Raw genomic sequence first — 9,799 nt, 5'->3', positions numbered from 1 at the left:
TTGGCAATTATGATGTGAAGTACAAGATTGCTACTGCCTATCACCCTTAGTCTAATGGGAAAGTCGAAAGAGTGAACCACGAAATCAAAGGTATCCTTGCATGAGTAGTACACCCTAGCAGAAAATATTGGTCTTGAAAGCTCGATTATGCATTATAGGCCTATTGAATAGTAATTAAGACACCGTTAGGAATGACTCCTTATCCCCGTTAGGAATGACTTCTTATCGGTTAGTCTTTGGAAAGGCATGTCATTTGCCATTGAGTTGGAGAATAGAGCTCACTAGGCCTAAAAGTAGTTAAACTTTGATTTTAAGCAAGCCGGTGACAGAAGGATATTACAACTTGATGAGTTGGAAGAGTTAAGGTTGTTTTCCTATAAGAATTCCAAAATGTGTAAAGAAAGATCAAAGAGATGCCATAATAGTCATATACAACCTCGCGAGTTTAAAGAAGGTCAGAAGGTTTTGTTGTTTAATTCAAGGTTAAAGTTATTTCCTGGGAAGCTTAAATCCCGATGGAAAGGACCCTATACCATCTACCGAGTTTATCCTTATAAAGCTATTGAATTATACAACAATTACGGAGGTACGTTTAAAGTTAATGTTCAACGTCTCAAATACTACTAGGATGGTGAAGTTGAGCGAGTTGAATCCTTGTTCAAATTAACAGACCCTTGATTTTTCATGAACTCGTTTTGTAAGTAAATAAATAATTAGAACTTATTTCTTAACTTATTACATTTAATTAATTTTGTCTACGGAGATTGGAACTTAAGCGGGACCACTATGACTCCGCTAACCTTTCCTAGGAATTAATTTAATGTAATTTGTTAAGAATAAATTTTCTAATTAAGATTTAAAATTTTTAAGTTTCATTTGTTTTTTTTTTATGTTAATAAAGCGGGGTCAAATTTGGCCCAAGTACTAATCTATTTTTTTTTCTTGAGTATGTTTGTAAATATAGTCTGAGTTTGAGGCCCAAGACAGAAAAAGGAGAGAAAAATCCATACTTTACTACCATTCCCATTACTTGTCGCCTAAGTAACCCTAATGTAGCTAAATTTTTGCTACATGTTGCCTTAATTCTTCCCTATATAAACTCTCCTTCATTCTACTATTTTTCATATCCTTCAAAGCAATTTGCTTAACCCTAAAAATCCCTAAATCTCCTTCTTGTGTTGCTAGCCTCAAATATTGAAGGAAACCCTAGTTTTCTCTTCCCTTTTTGCCGAAATCACCGATTACTACCTTAAGAATATTGCCAAAGCACCAACGTTGCTGCCGCACATCACTGTTGTCACTACTGCACACCACCGTTACTATCGTATCCTATCGTTGCCACCGCACCACCCTTGCCATTGTAAGATTTTCGTCATAGTAAGTCCTTACCCACCTTGTCAATTTCTCTTTTCCCTCTTGTGTAGAAACTTTGCCAAATTCTCAAGAAAATATACCACAAAAGAACTATATCTTCAAAGACTACTCTTGAAAACCTAATTTTGATCAATGAAGAAGTGAAAAAGAGATTTGATTCAATCTTTAAGTATCAACCTATGATGCAGAAAAAGATTTTAACTTGAAGATTCATGGTTTGATGGTTGTTCCTATATTGATTAGAAAGAAAATCAATGCTCTCAAGTGGGAACAATTTTGTGGTGCTCGTTCACTTTCCGATGATGAACTAGTTCGAGAATTCTATGCTAGTTTAACTATGCAAGATCCTACTAAGGTCATCGTTCGAAAGAAAAAGGTACCTCTTACTTCTAAGTTCATCAATGATTTGTTTAACTTACCTGATGTTGAAGAAGATGAGTACTACCCTATGATGTACAATATCAATTGGCATTTTCTTCAACAAGTGCTTGATGTTGTGACAAATTCGGGATCCCAATGGATTATAAGAAAGTTTGGGAGCCATTCTTGCTGAAGGGAATAACTAAAACCCGTAAAAAGGTATGGTTTTATTTCGTTCGTTACAATTTTATACCTATCTCACATAGTTCCACCATCTCGATGGAACGGATGCTCTTGTTATATGCAATTTTTACAGAAAAGTCCATTAATGTTGGGAAAATTATTCTCAAGGAGATTCATGATTGTGCTAAAAAGAAGACAGGAAGTGCTTATTTCCCATCATTAATCACTTCACTTTGCTTAAGGGCCCATGTTAAAACACAAACAAATCTGAAGGGGCAATATTTTCAAGGGTGCATTACAAATCATAATCTTGAAAGGTTAGTAGAGAAGGTGCATGAGCTGAATCAAGGTGAGGAAGAAAAGCCAATTGAGCCAGATACTGAGGAGACAACAAATGAAATTGGAACTAAGGCTAATTCAGTTATAGACATTGAAGAAGAATCTGATAAGGAACTGAACAGTCCTAAGCCAGTTGAAGGATCTACAAACCCTAAACCAAAGGTTCAGCTAGAAGAAGAAATAGTCAAGCTAAGTGTTGAACCTGAATCTACAACTCCAATGTTGACTTCTGTGAGCAAAGAAATCGAAGTTGTCAATTATGATGGATTTGTACAAGTTCATGCACAACCAACAACAAACTTACTAGAAATATGCAAAAATTAGAGATGACTCAATTCAAAATACTTTTTATCTCTAATACTTTTGTTCCTAAGTTCCAAGATGCTATCTTTGAGACATGGACAGAAGATACTGACTATGCAAGCGGAGATGTAGCTGAAGAAGGCAAGGGGAATAAGTCAGAAAATAAAAGGGGGATTCTTATCTTGTTGTTTATTTAATTATTTTTAGGTCTTTAGGAATTTATTTATTTTGTAATTAGGATTTAATTTCTACAGAATAAAACATAACAAGCATGAATAAACTTAACACTTCTTTAGAAACAAAAAGACTGAGTGATGTGGTAATAGGAATGAACATGTCTAGGATTGAGTTATTACGAAAGACTTGGTATTTAAGCAATCTTAATGACTCAGCTCTCTTTCTTTACAACCCTACCTAGTGTTCAATTTCATTCATTACTTTGTTCTTGCAATTAGGACATTGCTTCTTTTTAAAGAGGAGTAAGGCAAATAAATTGCTCAAATTTTTAAAATTTTCAAGTATGTTTCAATCCTTTCTTTCATAAGTATGTTTTAATAAATGAATGTTTAGAGACATTTTTTTTGTTAATAAGATAGTTTGTATGCAAGTATGAATGATGATTTTATCTGAGTGAACGTATGTTATCATGACGAATGGAATGCTTGTATGATCTTAGTATTAGTAATGTCTGCCATGAAAACTTAGTTTCTCTTGAGATGAGACATGCATGAAGCTTTATATCTTTAGAATTGACTTAGTAACTTTCTTGAGGTGAAATCCTAGGAGACATTAAAATCTAAAATGATATAGGCACAATTTCTTTGGATCGTTTGAGCCTTTTCGAGCCAACCTTATGATATTAGACCCTTGAAACTATAATTTTGAGCTTAAAGGCCTGTTTATTGCAATGAATCTACATTATAAGCCACATTACCATCTTTTTAAGTTATCCTAATTTTGTGCACCCATCTTAACTAAAGTTGTCTTGGTAATCAACATTTGAGGCAATTTTCAAAAATATGTATGTGCCCATGCTTAAAAAAAAAAGAGACAAAGAAAGAGCGAAGAAAAGTTTGCTTAGTCTCCAAAAACAAATGTATGAGCATGAGTTCAAAATAAGTTTGGGGGTGTTCTAAAGGTTCACTTAAAGAAAAAGGCTGTATTTTGAGAAATCCAAGACAAAGTTAAAGGTTAAGATTTTGAAACCAAAATGTCTCATCTCTTTAAATCCCTCCCTTTAACCGAGCCCCATTACAACCTTATTAAAGACCTATTGATTTGATGATTATGACACCTACATTAGTGGAGAGGAAGTACTAAGTTCAACATATGAAGATCATAAATAAGCCTTATGATTGTTTGCTTGATTGATAAGAAATTATGTTGAATAAAGAATGTTATATGTGGCTCTAACATACATACAAACTATGATTCATGTTGGCATATTTTGAAACTTAGGATAAAATTCTAAAAAAGTTTGCATATGAATTACTTGTTAATAAAGGAGATATATGAACATGAAGTTATTAATGCATGATTATGGGACAAAGATTGATGCTGCTTACACAGTTAGCAATTTTGCCTTAACAAGACCTTTTCCTGTTCATAAACATTACTCGGGACGAGCAATGATTTAAGTTTGGGGGTGTGTAAACTGAAAAATATATAGGATTTTTCCTATGCAATTTATCACCTTTTTACTTATATTTGTTGTTAAAACTAAGTAATTGTTTAATAATTTAATAAAATATGTGAAAATATGAAATTAGGACAGAAATTATTAAAATGTGATTTTATGCTTTATTATATAGATTTCATACATAAAATGGCTTATTTTATATTTATTTGAACATATTGTATTTTTAAGACATAAAATGGGTCATGAATGATTAAATTAAATAATAAAATATAAAATTATATTTAATAATTCTTTTTAAAATATTTCATTAATATTTTGGGTTTTAATTATTTATTTATTTTATTCTTTGGTCCTTTAATTTGTTGATTTATTTTGGATAGGTTTGATAGCTTTGTTGGATTACAAAAACCGTCCAAATTGAAGACCAAGTCAACCTAATTCGGCTACACATGGCTGTCCACATAAACCACTTTTTGGTTTAATTACACAAGGTCCTTGCAATGTTGAAGAAATTAGAGATTTTCCCAAAGATTTATATTTGACCGAATCTCAGTCTTGAGTTGTTATGGCATTTAAATTACATAAAAATCAAGCAAAATTCAACTCAAAATCCACTAGTCATGGCTGGCCACTCATTGAAGAAGCTTGAAGACTAAACTCCTATTTTTAGCAAACTACTCTCCTCTCTTCACCTATAAATAAGACTTCATTTCACCATTCCTAATCATCCCTCATCCCTCATCATTCTCTCTTTTCTCTCAATTCCCTTTAGCATTCTCCATTCCCCACGCCTATCATTATCTCTTCATAGAGATTTTAGCAATTAAGCCTCTTAAAGAGCCCTTGGTTGGCCACCTTGGAGAGCCATCAACAAAGAAGCAATGAGAAGAAACGAAAGAGCCTCGTCGGTTAGAGTCTTGGGTGACAGCCACTTTGATTTGGGTTTAATCTTTCTTTTCTTTGATTTAATCTAAAAATGTTCGTTATGTGTTCTTTGTTCTTGTTACAACAATGTGAGCTTAATTTTATTTAAGCTAGGATGATTGCTTTGATTAAATAATATTTATTTGATTCATGCTTGTAATGTTTGTTCCTCAATCGATCATGTTTTCAATTAAAATCAAGTATGTATTTCGTTCATATGTGATTGAAATGCACCTGAATTAGCTGAGCGATCCTAACCAGACGACGGCTAGTGGACACATAATTGAAATGTGCATGCTCAATTTAGATCCTAACCTGATTAAATTGCAGGTTGCATAACAACTCTAACCAATATCTATTATCTGCATAGTTGTTAGATTTGTGTGATTAAACTGTTTCAAACCTAACACGTCCCTGTTACCTCGCACGAATGCTAAGAAACCTTTAGTAAATAAGGATCAGTAAAATGCATATTTATTAAGTAAAGGATTCTGAAAGGACCTAATGTGGTTTCCAAAGTCATGAAAGATTGATTTTCCATGGAATGTTTTTCTGAATGTTATCAAGCATTTTGATAAGATATTGAGTTTAATTATAGTAATTGTCCTAGTTTATTTATGCTATAGTTGTTGCAAATTATGTTTAATTTTGCTAAAATCTATTTCATTCATATAGTTTGCATATTTAGGATAATTTGAATTGGGGATCATTGAATTTAATTTAACATATTTAATTTTAATCATCACTTCTCAATCATATTGTGTTTTGATTTACCAAGTTGTTAATGTAATTTTACGATTAAGTGATTTAACACAAATACAATCCCTGTGAAGATGATAACTCGATACTTATTACTTGATAACGACTGTTCACACTTGCACAAACCTATGCGTTATAGTGGTTGTCCTTCAAGTTGCTGTCGCTATTTTGCTGTAGTATTTCCATCAGCAAGATGGTCTAATTTTTCTGCAATAGTCTTTTGTTTAACATTTCTAGTTGCAGTGTTCTTTTTAGATGTTTTTGAAATCTTTCCATGATTGCAATCTAAATTTCTCTCTTCTACAATAGCATATTTAACAATTTTATTTAGCTGAGTCCCACTTCTAAGAGTGATTGCCTTATAATGCTCCTTCCCTTGTGATATCAAATTCTCAGTATCACTTGACGGTGCTCCTTAGGGTCTCGAATTTAAAGCATTTGCTATCTGCCCCATTTGATTCTCAAGAGCTCAAAGGGATGCATCTTGACTCTAAATTACAACATCATTCTTGGGTATATATTCTTTTAACAAAGCCTCAATGGAGAATGATGACAAGGTTGATGCCTGACCTTGTTGGATATTTTGCCTTGCCATAAGTTGAGTATAACTAGGCGGTGCACTGCTGGCATTCTGTGTTATGGCATTGTTAAAATTGGCATTACGTGTTATGGCATTGTTAAAATTCTTCATATCTCGAGTTCCCGAACTCGAAAACCAGTTCCGTAAATTTTCCTGAAACTAGACTCATAATTCCATCTACAAATTTTTTCTAGAATTTTGGCCAGGCCAATTGGTACAGTTTATTAGTTAAAGTCACCCTGTTTCAGGGTTCGACTACACTGACCTTTGCGCATTACGACCTGGATATCATCTCGTACAGAGCTCCAATGCTCATAACGTTTATTTCTAATGAAACTAGACTCAAAGGGAATCTATTCATATTGATTATTCTAAATAAATTTTAGATGTTACTTCCACCCTAGATTATAGGTGTTGGAATACTAAAATGGGTGACAAGAAAACACCGAGTGAGTTTATAACTCGGTAAGCCATAAGCATGCCACAACCATCCATTAACAAAATTATTACAACATGAAATAATGAACGAGGCTAAGTACTCCATCCATATCGAACTATATCATAGTTCCTTGGACCTTCGGTTCAATCTCATACCAAGTCATACATCCACATTTCATATTCTATACAATAAGATATTTGAGGCATTTTACACACCAACTCATTTTCACCACAATCATACAATTGCAATCATCACATAGATTTAAAGCTTACCAAGCTCAACCCCGAGCATGAACATATTACCTATTCGTCATGATCTCAAGGTACTTACCGATCCGCTGTCCATACTCAACTCGATGGAGACACACCTCCATATAATTGTTCGATCGGAGATATTTATATATATATATAAATACGCACACACAGTGCTTAATACTCGATTTCGTACACTTAGTGCCATGCGATTTAAGCCCGCACACATAGTGCCATACCCTTGAGCTCGCACACTTAGTGCCATATATTTCCAGCATGCACACTTAGTGCCATATATTTCCAGCACGCACACTTAGTGCCAATCTAAATCACCCGTACACGTATTGTTCAAGACACTTAGTGCCGAAAGCAAACTTTCTACACATTTCACTATTTCTTTTACATTCAACAATTGTCATCACTCCATACACATACAATTTCATTTATATATATATAGCATCCCATTAAACACAATTGCATAGATTTTACAATCATTTAAGCAATATCAAACATATGTGCTTAATGACTTACCTTGTGTTGGGCAAATAATTCTAAATCGGCTACTCGTTGACCTTCGATTTCCCTTGTTGGACGCCTCTCCTTTAGGATCTTGAGCTTAAACAAACAAATTAACTCATTCAATCGCTTTGGTACATATGTTGGTATCCACATTCTAATGATCATATAACATACGGAACGACATGGTAAAATTTTTATCTTGCTACCTTATGTTCTTGGCTATTCGGGCCAATAGCCTTATGCAATTTACTATTCTATCAATATCCAATCACACATACACATATACATATTCCGTATATTAAATAGCCACCCTCACTAACCACCCATTTTAGTTGATTTTATACAATCAAAGGCAATATCATGATTGGGTATACCTAAATAGCCGAATGTGCTAAAATTGATCTAACATCACCTATACCCTTGATTGAATGGCCGAATACTTATACTATCAATTATAGTATCGGCCCTAACCATTTACTTAACGTATGTGTACAAATTCCATCTCAAAATTAGGAGTTGCAACTACAACTAGGTTACCACAATGCTCATCAATGACCGAATGCCTAAGCACAACTCTACTAAAAACTTATCCAACATCATTAACTTTGCCCTTCACTATTTTTTTTTTCTAAACATCATATACAAAGTAACTTACATGTATATATAAAACCAACCTTGCTAGCACAATATCCCTTAACCGAATATCATAAACCCAAGCCACATATATAGTTCATCAAGGCCTTTCATTGGCCACATTCGGCACCCCCTCCCCTTATGAACAAACCAATTTCAACTTTCATGAAAAATACATGTACCAAGAGCTTCAACTACTTGGCCAAATACCAAACCTCCAAACAACCAAATTTAATCCATGGAATGAATAGAACTTGAACTAATCACCTCATTTACATCTAAATTTCCAAGGGTTTCAAAGTGCTTACCTCTTCCTAAGCATCAACCAAGCCAAATCATGCACAAAAGAATTCCCTTCTTCTTCCTCCTTCAAGCCACGGCAATGGAGAATAGAATGAGCATTTTCCTTCTTTTTTTTTTTGTTTTTTCTCTCTAGTTACGGCACAATGGGGGGGCATCCATGCTCATTTTTTTGTTCATTTCTTTAATGCTAGCTATTATTTTATGGCTTCCTACATACACCACTAGCATAACATGTTGGAAACATGTTCCCTTGCCCATAATTTTGTCATGGCCGGCCACTAACCTTGTCAAATGGGTTATTTGACATGCAACTCCATTTATTTTACTTAATTCCTTTATTAACCTCTTAAAATTAGCCACATATAATTAAATCCTTTCACATGAGTCCTTTTTCTTTCAATTCACCTTCAAATTAACTAAATCAAAGAATTAAAAAAATTCACACATGGATTTTCACATATTTAGACAGTAACTATCATACTCAAATAATTTAGTGACTCGGTTTAGCGGTCCCGAAACCGCTTTCCGACTAGGGTCACTTTAGGGATGTCACAGGAATAGGGGTTATTATTCTGATTGAAATTACCCATGTAACACACAAGTGCTGGGTTCAATGGGCATTCGCCAAACAGATAGCCTTTGCCACAATAAACATGCAATCGCTCGACATATTTATTCTCCTGAACTGCATTTGGCCTATTAATTATTTTGATCATATTAGATAAATATGATTCCTGGGAGTCAATGAAGTGATTGTATCAAGTGCCACTGTGCTAGCAGTTCTTCTGCTAGTCTCAACTCGCATGGTAGGATATTAATAATCATTATTGGCAATCTGTTCCAAAATCTCATACGCTTCATTATAAGATTTATCCAAAAAAGTACCATTGGTAGAAACATCAAATACCATCCTTGTATGTACGTTCAATCCATTATAAAACATTTCCATCTGAGTCTAGTGCTGAAACCCATGCATTGGACATTTTTATAGTAATTCTTTAAATCTTTTCCAAGCTTTATAGTGTTTCATCCTCTGATTACTGAAAAGACGTGATGTCATTTCTAAGTTTGGCTTTCATGTTTGGTAGATTATATTGTAGCAAAAACCACTGGAAAAGATCATTCCATGATGTAACCATCCTTGATGGCAAAGCATTCAACCATGCTCTTGCTCAGTCTCTCAAGGAATATGG

General features: G+C 33.9%; 1 non-coding gene across 1 annotated transcript; it reads left to right on the top strand.

Annotated features, from left to right (window-relative positions):
- The first annotated feature begins 9,571 nt into the window (after positions 1 to 9,571).
- LOC128287227 (small nucleolar RNA R71) lies at positions 9,572 to 9,676 on the top strand. Its single transcript, XR_008277922.1, has one exon. It is a non-coding gene; the product is annotated as a small nucleolar RNA R71 (small nucleolar RNA).
- The last annotated feature ends 123 nt before the right edge of the window (positions 9,677 to 9,799 follow it).

This window comes from Gossypium arboreum, chromosome 13 (assembly GCF_025698485.1).
Source record: "Gossypium arboreum isolate Shixiya-1 chromosome 13, ASM2569848v2, whole genome shotgun sequence".
Taxonomy (NCBI): Eukaryota; Viridiplantae; Streptophyta; class Magnoliopsida; order Malvales; family Malvaceae; genus Gossypium; species Gossypium arboreum.
The sequence above is the reverse complement of the archived record's forward strand: the minus strand, read 5'-3'. Positions and strand labels throughout refer to the sequence as shown.